The sequence below is a fragment of the Equus caballus genome, chromosome 5 (genome assembly GCF_041296265.1).
Source record: "Equus caballus isolate H_3958 breed thoroughbred chromosome 5, TB-T2T, whole genome shotgun sequence".
In the NCBI taxonomy this organism is placed as follows: Eukaryota; Metazoa; Chordata; class Mammalia; order Perissodactyla; family Equidae; genus Equus; species Equus caballus.
Window position 1 is genome coordinate 12,675,580 of NC_091688.1, and position 13,189 is coordinate 12,688,768.

The window sequence follows — 13,189 nt, forward strand, 5'->3', positions numbered from 1 at the left end:
AAAAAGAAAAAGATGGAACTAATGTATGAACCAATGGGGAAACCTCAGCATAGAAATAAAAACTAAAATAGAAACCAAATAGAAAGTCTGATAGTATACTGGAACAACATCATATCTGAAATAAAAAATATTCATTGGGTGAGTTGCTGCCACATAAACTACAAAATCAAAATTGAAGTCACAAAAAAATAATAAATTAAAATCCAAAAATTTACAAGTCGATCATAAAAGAAAAGGGACCCAGAGTTGCCTGCATTCTTGTTGAAGCAGTAGCAGGAGGAAGAAGCTGCTGTAGAAAGTGTAAGAAGAAAATAGTTGAGCTTATGACATATTTTTAAAGCTCAAGGATGGGTTGACATGGCAACTGATGATCCCTAGAAGCCTCAGACCCAAGGGGAGTCTGCACCACCCTCAGTTCTTTTCTAAGGGCCTTTCCCGAGTACTTCTGAGAAAGACTGGGGTCAGAGGAGGAGAGAAGTCACCTCCTATGGTGCCAGTAAGAAGGGCCTGCTGAAGTCTCAGGGTAGAGTAGAAGAGTGGAGAGAAACTTCATGATAGTTCCAAACCTTACACTGAATTCCAAGCAGTGATTGTCTACAATGGGGATACAGAAAGAAAGCTGAGAGATAACACCTGAGCTGCACCCTTAAGGGGCCTGATGAAGTCTGAAGGAAATGCAAGAGAACTTAAAGAAATCCCATGAGCATTTTAGGCCTTACCTTGAGTTCAGGAAGTGGCCATTGGTTGCTGGGGCAAGGGCAGAAAATAATAAAACAAAAAAGGGAGATAAAATGGAATTATAAATATTACTGAATTAATCTAAAAAAAAGTGGTAAAAGAAGAAAAAAGGAACAAAGAACAGATGAAACAAACAAACAAATAGAATACAGTAGATTTAAACCCCTAAACAGCAGCAGCATGGGTCCCACAAAGTCTGAAGATGGAGCATGAAAACTAAGAGAAACAACACAGGAACTCCAGTCTGTATGCTGAGTACAAAGCAGTAGCCTCTGCACTAGAAGGACGGGCAAGACACCAGGAAAAGAATCAGTGAGGCGCAGGTGAGCATAGCCACCTGGCGTCTAATGGCAGGCCAGAGAACAGATACAAACCCTTGGATTCAAAGCCTTGCTAAGGGAAAGGTTCTGTGCCTGCCCTCAGATAATCCTAAGACTTGATGAAATGAATCTAACAAAAGTAAAAACAGCCTAAACCAAGACCAACTCCAGATTAGAATGACTCCAGCCTCTAAAAGCACTTGACAAAAAAAGCGGTAAGCCATTTTTTAGTATCAATATTACTTAGTTCAGTCTCTACTGTTATTTTACACATGATGTCCAGCACACAGGAATAAGTAAGAATATGTAGCCCACTATCAAGAGAAGAAACAAACAAAACAAACAGACACAGAGAAAACCCAGGTGAAATAACATATGTTTATATTCCTAATGGAAAATGTAAAAGAAGAAAAAGTGTGAACTGATAGAGAATTTCAGCCAAGAGATGAGAACTATACAAAAAAAACCAGGGAGTTGAGCTCAATCTCTTTTCCTTACTACAGACCGCACTGTAGTAGTTTCCCTAAATAAAGTCTGGTTTACTACTGTCTTTTTAAAAAAAAGAACCATATGGATGCCAAACGTGAAAAATACCGTATCTGAAATGAAATTTTTTTTCAATGGGATTATCATTGTAAACTGGATGAACTATATTCAGCAGATGAAAACATCAGTCAGTGCTAACACAGGTCAATATATATTATCCAAATCAAAACAAAAACAGAAAATCAATAAAAATGATCCAGAGCATCTAAGATAAGGGAAGGCAGGGGTATCAGATAATCTAACATCTATGTAATTGGAGTTCTAGAAGATAAAGAGAAAAAGAGAAGCAGAATAAATACTTTAACACATAATGACCAAGAATCTTCCAAAATTGAACAAAGACACCACCCCACAGATCACAGAATCTCAGCAAAACCTGCATAATATGCTGTATTACATAATATCTTATATTTTGAAGTGTAATATCAAAAAAATCACACTTAGGCACATTATAGTCAACTTCAAAAAACCAAAGATAAAGAGAAGATCTTGAAAGTAGACAGAAAAAAAAAAACTACATAAAAGTTCATAACAATAATAATATTCACTAACTTGTCATTACAAAGATTGGAGCGAAAAGACAATGGAACAACATCCTTAAAGTGTTAAAAGAAAAATTCCTTTGATCTATAATTCTACATCCAGTGAAAACATCTTTCAAAAGTAAGAAAAACAGATATTTTCAGACATACAAATGCTGGAAGAATTGTTTTCCAACAGACTTTTAAAAACACCGAAAACTTTCCTTAGGTGGAAGAAAAATAATGTCAGAGAGAAGCCTGATTCTGCAGGAAAGAAAAGGCACCCAAAAGAGTAACAACGCCAGTAAATAAAAAATGTAAAAGATTATGCACACACGAACACACACGTGCAAAGTGTAGGAGGTGGTAAAAAGAAGTGTATTATTGTAAGGTTTTTAAGTTGATCATAAAGTAACAAAATATATTTTAAAGTAGACTATGGTAAGTTAAAGATGCATATTGGGATCCCTAGAGAAATAATTTACAAAAAACACAAACATGACTACAATGTCAATAGAGGAGATAAATACAATACTGAAAAATACTTGAATCACCAAAAAAAAAGCAGTAAAGAAACATAGCAGGAACAAATAATACATGGAATACAGTAAAACAAACACCAAGATGACCTAATCGAAATATAGAAATAGATACATTAAATGTAAGTAGACCCAACATGCTAATTAAAAAGCAAAGATTTTCATACATGATAAGAACGCTTTCAATATGAAGGAAAAAAGGTAAAAAGTAAAAGGACAAAAAGAAAAACACATTATGCACAATTCAAATAAGAAAGCTTATGTGAATTTTTAATATCGGACAAACTAAACGAAGACAGAGCATTCCAAAAAATTAAGAGGGGAATTTGAGAATGAGAAAAGGGACCATTCACCAAGAAGACAAAATGATCTTAAATATCTGGGCACCTAATAAAAAAGCTCTCAAATACGTGATGGAAAACTAGAAACAATGAAAAGAACATATCCACATGGTTGAAGGTGTTAACACCTTTCTCTAAGCAATAAAACAAGAAGATAGAAATCAATAAGAATATTTGAATAACACTGTCACAACTTGGGTATTTAACATTTAGAAAAATTGCACTATGTGCAGCAGAATGTTTTTTTTCCTCAACAGCACATTCAACATTCACCAAGATAGGCCATGTACTGGGCTATAACGCAAGTTTCAATAAAAGCTAAAAGGATTGACATAATATTCTCTGACTAAAATAGAACTGCATTAGAACTCAATAACAAAAAACATATTTGGAAAAATCTCTAGATATTTGTATATTAAAAAATACTCTTCTGAATAATTTCAGAATCAGTAAAGAAATCAAAATAAATTAGAATATAGTTTAAAGAAAAATGACAATGCAACTTATCAATATTTGTGGAATTCAGCTAAACCAATCGTTAGTGGGAATTTTACAGTTTTAAGTACTTATATTATGGCTTCTTTAAAAAAAAGGTGTAAAATCAATAATCTATGCTTTTACCTTAAACTAGAAAAAAAGTAAAAATAAACTCAAAATAAATACAAAAAGAGAAAACATAACTTTAAGAGCAGAATTCAATGAAATAGGTAACTGACTACCAATACAGAAAAATCAACAAAGCCAAAATTTGGTTCTCTGAAAAATAACAATAAAAATTGATAAACTCGGGGCTGGCCCCGTGGCCGAGTGGTTAAGTTTGCGCGCTCCACTGCAGGCGGCCCAGTGTTTCGTTGGTTCGAATCCTGGGCGCGGACATGGCACTGCTCATCAAACCACACTGAGGCAGCGTCCCACATGCCACAACTAGAAGGACCCACAATGAAGAATATACAACTATGTACCGGGGGGCTTTGGGGAGAAAAAGGAAAAAAATTTTAAAAATCTAAAAAAAAAAAATTATTTAAAAAAAAAATTGATAAACTCCTTAGAAGACTGATTCAGATTTAAAAATTTAAAAAATATACATCCAGAACGAAATAGGAAACAACACTTTAGATCCTACAAACATTAAAAATAACAACACAGATACAATTTGAACAAAGCTATGCCAACACCTCCAACAACTTAAAAGGAACAATTTTCTTTGCCAAAACTGACACAACAGGGGATAGAATACCTGAAAATGAATTCATTAAAGAAATTCAATTCATAATTTTAAAACTTTCCATGAGGGATCCATACAGCTTCACTAATGAAGTTTATCAAACATTTAGGGAAAAAATAATGCCAATATTACAAATATGTTTTCAGAAAATAGATAAGAAGAGAACATTTCACAACTTATTTTATCAGGCCAGAAAATCCTGATATCAAAACTGGGCATGGAAATTACAGACCATTATCCCTCATGATCAGAGGCTCAAAAATATTCAACAAAATTTTATTAGATCAAATCCAGCAATACATACGAAGGATAAGACATCAAAACTAAATATGGTTCATCTGAAGAATATAATATTAGTTTATAATGCAAAAGTGAATACATGTAATTCACAAAATCAAAATATTAAAGGAGGAAAATCCTGTGATAATTTCAATTGATGAAGAAAAAGTATTTGATAACATTCAATACTCACTTATTTTTTAAAAAGCTCACAGCAAATTAGAAATAGAAAAAAACCCAAATTGATAAAGGGCATCTACTAATAAAATGACAGCTAATATTATACTTAATAGTGGTATAGTGAATTCTTTTCCCCTAAAATCAAGAAAAAGGCAACAATGTCTTCTCTCACCATTTATATTTAACTTCAATATCCAGTGCAATAAAGAAAGAAAAAGATAAAAGTGGCAATGAAGAATTGAAATTGTCTTTTTTGCAAGTGATATGATTGCATATGAAGAAAATCAATGAATCTTTTAAAATTAATAGAACTAATAAGCGAATTTGACAATGTCACAAGATACAAAGTCTTTTTACAAAACTCAATTTATATATACTAGGAATGAACAATAAGAAAATACATTTTAAAAAGCAATACCATTTGCAATAGCATCCAAAAATATAAAATACTTAGGGAAAAATACAGTAAAGAAATATAAGGTCTCCACATTGAAAACTAAAAAACATTGCTGAAAAAAAGAGAATCCAAATAAAATAAAGGATATAGTGAGTTCATGAACTGAAAGACTTTATATCTTTAAGATGTCAGTTCTCCCAAAGTCAATCCATATAGTCAATAAAGTTCAAAGAAAATATCTGCAAGTATTCCCATAGAAATTGGTAATTACTTCTTAAATTTTATATAAAAATGCAAAGGGCACAGAATTGCCAAAACAGTATTGAAAATGAAAAAATAAGTTTCAGGATTTATTCTAGCTGACTCCAAGATTCACTGCAAAGATACAGCCATCAGGACTGGTAGTAATGTCAAAAGTATAAACAAATAGTTGAGTGAAGCATATGGTCAAGAAATAGTCCCACACATAAACCATGAAATGATTTTCAACGAGGGTTCTAAAGAAATTCAATTTTAAAAAGTGTTGACTATCCACTTGGAGAAATAAAGCAAATCTCTACCTCACACCATGCTCCCAAATTAACCTGAGATAAATATTAGACCTAAATGTAAGAGCTAAAGCTGTTAAGCTTCTAGAATAAAAGACATGAGAATATTATAATGACTTTGTGGTAGGAAAATATGTTTTTTCAGATTGGATACAGAAAACAGTAATCAAAAAATCAAGCAATTGAAAAGTGAAGTGGAAAGCAATATCACTTACAATAGCGTAAAAATATCCTTGCTATTACTCTGATACCAAAGTCAAAGACATCGCAAAAAACTATAGACCAGTAGGCCTCATTAACACACATGTAAAAATCCTCAACAAAATAGTAGCAACATGAGTTCAGCACAGTTAAAAAGGATTATGTATTGACCAAGTGGATTTATCCCAAGATCGAAAAGTTGGTTTAACATCCAAAAATCATTTAATGTAATATACCATTTATTAGCAATGTTAATAGAATGTAGAATAAAAAGAATAGTGACAAATCATATAATACCGTGTTAATAGAATAAAGGATACAAACCACATTATCCCGTGCACATAGGTCCAGAGAAAGCATTTGAGGCTTTCCAACCTTCATGTATGATAAACATTCTCAAACTAGGAATAAAAAAACTTTATCAATTTGATTATATCTCTACTGTTGCCATGACAAATCACCACAAACTTAGTAGCTTGAAACAACACAAAGCTATTTTCTTACAGTCCTGTAGATTATAAGTTTGATGTGGGTCTCTCCAGGTGAACACGGTGTCAGCATGCCTGCATTCCTTTCTGGACGCTCTAGGGGAGAATTCATTTCCAGGCCTTTTGTAGCTTCTAGAGGCTGCCGTATTCCTTGATTCACAGCTCCCTTCTTCCTTCTTCAAAGCCAGTGATGCAGCAGCTCTCTGACCTTTTTCCATCATCACATCTCTTTCTCAGATCATGGTCAGGAAACATTCTCTGTTTTTAAGGACATTTGGGATTAGAGTGGACCCTGTAAATAATCCAGGATAATGTCACCATCTTTAGGTCCATAACATTAAACATTTCTGAAAAATTCCTTTTGATATATAAGGTAACATATTCATAGTTTCTGGGGATTAGGATGTGGACATCTTTGAGGGGCCATTGTTTTGCCTACCACACTGATGAAGGGCATCTGTGAAAACTGCATAACCAACATCATAATTAATGCCTAAAGACTGAATGCATCCCCCTAAGGTCAGGCACAAGGTAGGGATGTCTGCTTTGATACCAATATTCAGCATTGTACTGGGGGTTCTACCCAGGGCAATCACTCAACTAAAAGAAATAAAAGACATCCAGAAGGGAAAGAAAGAATTAACTCTCTTTATTGTCAGATGATATGATCCTATATTCAAGGATTTCCCTGCTCTAACATGAACACAGACATACACAAACTGCTGGAGTTAATAAACAAGTTTATCAAGGTTGCAGGATACAAGATTGATCAACATAGAAACATCAATTGTATTTCTATATAGGAAGCAATCAACAAGAGCAAACTGAAATTAAGAAAATTTCATTATCAAAAAGAATAAAATACTTAAGAGTAAAATTATCAAAAGTAATGCAAATCCTATACACTGAAAACTACAAAATATTGTTATGAGAAATTAAGATCTAAATAAATGGAAAAGTATTTCTTGTTCATGGATTAGAAGACTCGAAATTTAAAAGGTGGCAAGTGTCCTCAAATTGGCTTATAAAATCAATGCATCCCCACCAAAATCCCAGCAGGCTTTTTGTAGTAATTAACAAGCTGATGCTAAAATGTATATGGACCTAGAATTCAAAGGACATAGAACAGCCAAAAACAATTTTGAAAACAAAAGACAAAGTTAGAGGACTTTCGCTACCTGATTTCAAAACTTACTATAAAGCCAAACTAATAAAACCAATGTGATATTGGCTCAAGAATAAGCATATAAATCAATGGAACAGGACTGAGAGTCCAGAAACAAATCCTTATATTTATGGTCATTTGATTTCACACAAAATTGCCAAAACAATTCCATGGGAGAAAAAACAGTCTTTTTACAAAAATGGTTTGGTGATAATTGGAAATCTAATTACAAAATACAATAAACTTGAACCCTTACCTCACAATATACACAGAAAATTAACTCAAAATGGATCATAGACATAAATGTACGAATTAAAACTATAGATGTTTTAGGGAAAAAGGTGAAAATTTTTGTGAGCAACAGTTGGGCAAAGAGTTGTTACATATGATGTTAAAAGGACAAGCCATAAAAGAAACAATAGACAAATTAGACATCATCATAATTTAAAACTTTACCCTTCAAAAGACATCATTAAGAAAGTGAAAAAACAAGCTGCAGACTGGGAGAAATATTTGCAAATCATCTATCTGATAAAGGTCTTATATTCAGAACAGATAAAGAACACTTACAATCCAAAAATAAGAAGACAAAAAACCAATGTTTAAAAATGGGCAAAAGATTTGAGTAGATACAGAAGTGGTTAATGAGACCAAAAAGATGCTCAGCATCATGAGTCATTAGGGAAATGCAAATTGAAACCACAACAAAGTACCACCACACACCTGGTAGAATGGCTATAATCGAAGACAGACAATAGCATGTTTTGGCAAGTGTGTGAAGCAACCAGAACCTTGTATACTGCTGATGAAAAAACAGAGTTTAACCATGTTGGAGAACAGTTGCAAGTTCCTCAAAAAGCTAAACACAAACCTACCATAGAAACCACTGATTTAACTGTTAGGAATCCACCCCAAAAGAAATGAAAACACATATCTACACAAAGACATGTGTAAGAATGTTCATAGCAACTTTATTCATAATAGCCAAAAACCAAGGAAAAAATGTCCATCAACTAGTGAATGAATAAACAAATTTTGCTATATCCATGAATTCTATTCAACAGTTGAAAGGAACAGACCACTGATACATCCTACAAGAATGAACCTCAAAAACATTATGCTAATGAAAGAAGCCAGCTGCAAAAGATGACCTGTTGTATGATTCATTTATATTAAATGCCTACAGAGACAAATCTATAGAAATATCAAGTAGATCAGCAGTTGCCTAGGGCTGGGAGGGTGAATGGGGATTATCTGTAAATGAATATGAGGGAACTTTTCTGGGTGATGGAAATTTTCTAAAACTGGACTGAGATGATGTTTACATCATCTATAAATTTATCAAAAGCGTTGAATTGTACACTTGCAATGGATGTCTTTCATATTATGTAAGTTACAGCTCAATAAAGCTATCAAAAATATCTTTTGGAATAAATTTAATGAAAGTAGGCAAGTCTTCTATATTGAAATCTACATAACACTGCTAAGAGAAATTAAAGAAGACTATTATGAGATTTAATATTGTTAAGATGTCAGATTTAGCATCATCCCAAACAATATTTCAAACAGTCTCTCTTTGCAGAAAATGACAAAATAATTCCAAAATTTTTCTGTAAATGCAAAGGGCCTAGATATACCAAGTAATCTGGAAAAAGTAAAACAAAGTTAAAGACTTATGCTAACTGATTTTACAACAATCTATAAAGCTGTAGTAATCAAGACACTGTATTAGGGGGTTAAGAATAGATTTGAAAAATATTTAAGAAATATACCTACACAATATTGGATCAGTTGATTTTGACAAAGGTGCCAAGATAATTCAACAGGGAAAATGGAAGTCTTTTCAGCAAACATGGCTGGACCAACTGAGTAACATAAGAAAAACTAAAATTTCAACTCCTACCTCACACTAGACACAAAAATATAATTCAACAAGGATTATACATTTAAATATAAAAGCTAAAAAACTTCTAAACATAGGACAATGTCCTCACAAACTTGAGGTTGCCATAGCTTTCTTTGAGAGGACAAAATAAAGCAGTAGGACTGGTAAGGATCACATATAAGAACTGTTAAGAAATAAAAAGGCATGTCACAATCTGATAGAAAATATTTGTATTACATATACCTGACAAAGAATGTGTATCCAGAATACAGAAATAATTGCTATAAACTAGAAGAAGAAAACAAACAACCCAATTACATAGTAGACTGCAGACTTGAACAGACATTTCACAAAAAGGATATGAGCACACACTATAACACATAAACAGCACGTAAGTGTGTTCAAAACCATTATTTATCAGGAAGTCGAAAGTTAAAAGGACAATGAAATACCACTTACCATTTCAAACTAACTGAAAGAGCTAAAATTAAAAAGACAGACAATATCAAACGTTACTGAGAATGTGGAACAACTGGAATTCTTGCACGTTATTGCTGGTAGAAATGCAAAACAGTCAATCACTTCAGAAAAGTGTTTGGCAGTTCCTTACAAATTTGATACGTACCCATCCCTTGTCCAATAATTCCATTCCTATATATGTAACCAAGATAAATGAAAACACATGCCCACAAAAAGACTTGCATGAAAATGCTTACAGCAGTTTATTTCACAATAACCAAAAATTAGAAAAAATCTAAATATTCATGAGAATTAATAAATGCATTGTAATTTATTCATATAATGGAACACCACTCATTAATAAAATAAAAAAACTATTGAAACATACAACAACATGGATAAACCTTAAAACATTGCTTGTGGAAAAGAAGCCAGGCAGAAAAAAGTGCCCCTAGTGTATGATTCCATTTATATGATATTCAAGAACAGGCAAGACTAAGCTTTGTGATAGAAAGCCGATCACTGGTTGCCAGCTGGATGTGGGAACTGACTAGAATTGGCATGACAGACTTTCCGGGTGATGAAAATGTTCTATATCTTGATGGTGGTGGTATACATATTTGTTAAAATTCAGCAAAATGAATGCTTGAAATCTCTAAATCTTGCATTAGGCTAATTTTGCTTCCCACAAAGAGAGTGAAGCTAGAGTGAAGCTGAAATTTTTCGAACTTTTACAAAGCAAGTAATTCTTAAAAAAACACTTCTTTCTTTCTGGTGTGGAAGACTGGCCCTGAGCTAACATCTGCTGCCAATCTTCCTCTTTTTTTTTTTTTTTTTTGCCCCAAAGCCCGGTACGTAATTGTATATCCTAGTTGTAAGTCCCTCTAGTTCTTCTATATGGGATGCCACCACAGCACGGCTTGAAGAGCAGTGCAGAGGTCTGTGCCCAGAATCCGAACCGGTGAACCTTGGGCCGCCAAGGCAGAGTGCGTGAACTTAACCACTACGCCACTGAGTCGGCCCCCAAAATTAACATTTCTTTGAAACAAGTTTCAATCCTAGTATTTGTATACCAGTGAATCATCTGAAAAATCATCATATACTTTGAACGAAATAATAAAGCCAGTCTTCCAAAAAAGAAAAAGCCCTATAGTACTGAAACTGTACTGTACTGACAACCCCCTCCATCCAAAGGCAGCTATACCAACAGACTACGCAGAAGTACAGCGTCTTTCTATTTCCCTCACTCTTCTTCTATTTCTCCTTTTACCTCTTGACTGCTCCTGCACAGATACTTGCAATGCAGGCTCACAGGTCACGTGACCGTGCCTGTATAATTCATCATATGCCTACTCCTGCTCCATAAGAAAGTAGTTTAGTTTTGTTTTGCTTTGTTTTAAGTCTGGCATGATTCTAAATGAGAAATAAATATTTTCTGGACTGCCTGGAAGACCTTCTCTCATGACTCAATAATGTCTAATTGTGTGTGACTATTCCTGCCTCACATAGAAAACGTCCTCAGCTAAAGATTGAAGTTAAAAGCTCTTATGTGTGATAAAATTTAGCCTTAATTCACTCTATCCATGTATAACTAGGGCTTTGCTTTTTAACTCTTTAATACCTATATACATGTATCTCCCTTGGGCCTAGTGGATGTCACCTCTCTTGGCGGAAAACACAGAAAGCAAAGCAATTACAAGGGTGAGAATCATTCCATTTATTTTCTGTTCTCTGACCTCACACCACAGTGAACCCCAACTTTCAACTAGTGAAGGAAACAGAACTGGCACCACTCATTCTTTATTCAATAAGTTTTTCAGTTCTCCTTAAGTGTCTAATAAATAAACTATTAAGGTATTTCCACCAGAAGTTGTTTTCACCCTATAATTTGCCTAGATTTAAAATGGGGCAATCACACACTGCCGATTAGAGTGATAGCTCCTTTGAATGTAGTGTCATCACTGTGTGCCTATAGATTCTGTGTGTCACTGTACAGCATTACTCCCACACAGCTCTCATGTCCTGCATCTGAGAGGTGGTCACACAATCGCTGAAGAGAACACAGGTGCAAGAGCTTGAACCTGTGACATATGTGGGTGGCTATTTGGAATGACATACATTCTAGGAACAACTCTAACATTGAGAAAGGATAAAAATGAGAACCAGACAATAAATAAAAAGTAGAAAGACAGAAAGAGACTTAAGGAAATCTAGGCAGGGTTTATGAACAGGAAGGTGAATAAAAGAGGAAGAGCCCCAGAAAATCTCCTGGAGGTCAAGCAGAAACCAGAAATATGCTGATGTGAGTGCAGAACGCAGGAAAGGTCTCAAAAAACCAATGCTACTAATGGACTTTCAAAAAGAGCTAAAAATACTAGGGGTTACTGACTTCTGGCAAAAGAAAGTGACATGCAGATTAAACGTCCTTCCTCCATTCAGGGAGGGAGGGATGAGTAAACAGCATTTGTTTTTTCCTGAACAAGATGAGAGGAATTATCATTCATTAGAATTTCATCCGCATGGTAGTAAATCCCGCTGAGTGAATTTCACCTGGACAGGAAGCTTTGAGTTATGTCAAGCTGATTTTATGAATCCAAAATGGAAACTCCTTGGGAAAACTTAGAAATCTAATAATATTCCCATTTATTTCTTGGTTCTGCAACTCAAGGTCAGAGGAAAACTTTTAAGAATATGTCATCACCAATACTCACAGTTCTGACTTCATAGCATTAGTCACCATCTACTGTGACAAGCCATGCTGTCTCTTACACAGGGAGATGAGGCCCTTTCTCAAACCAAGCATGTAGCATTATTTCAGAATGTTTGATGTTCTTGACTTTGTCAATTAAAGAAAAACAAAGCATATGCTAGATTAAAAAGTGGCTAAAAGGGTGAAAATTTCATTATTATTATGGAATTCATAAATTTCCTTAGTCACCTAATCTTCTAGAACCTGCCTCCCACATATGGTGAGCATTTTCTCTTGAACAGTGTCTATATTCATATTTACTTTATCCAAACCCCAGTAGTTTTGCTCTCCTTCTCCACCTCTATGTAGCATCTTGTATGGGCAAAACCATCCTGTATGAGATAGTTTTGATCCCCAGTCAATAGGACAAACAACGTTGGGAGCAGATTCACAAACAGCACTGTAATCGTCTCTCTGCTTTCAAACTTGCCTATGCATCCTCCCTTTTCCTAAATTCATCCACATTCCAAAAATGTATATCTGTTTATGTCACTCCCCCCTTTAAAACCTTTGGAGCATCTTAATGTCTTCAAAATAAATTCAGACTTTGTAACAGGGTACAGAGGACGCTCATGATCTTCTTCTTGCCCGCCTTCACAGCCTCATCT

At 34.3% G+C, this 13,189-nt stretch overlaps 1 long non-coding RNA gene across 2 annotated transcripts in view; it reads right to left on the bottom strand.

Annotated features, from left to right (window-relative positions):
- Window positions 1-13,189, bottom strand: part of LOC138924013 (uncharacterized) — a 134,857-nt gene that overhangs the window by 41,640 nt on the left and 80,028 nt on the right. Inside the window, exon 1 of one of the 2 annotated variants that reach the window (XR_011438469.1) lies at window positions 6,340-6,616. This is a non-coding gene — a long non-coding RNA (uncharacterized lncRNA). Of the gene's footprint in view, window positions 1-6,339; window positions 6,617-13,189 lie in introns of those variants that run through there. The other variant, XR_011438468.1, reaches the window with a different exon arrangement.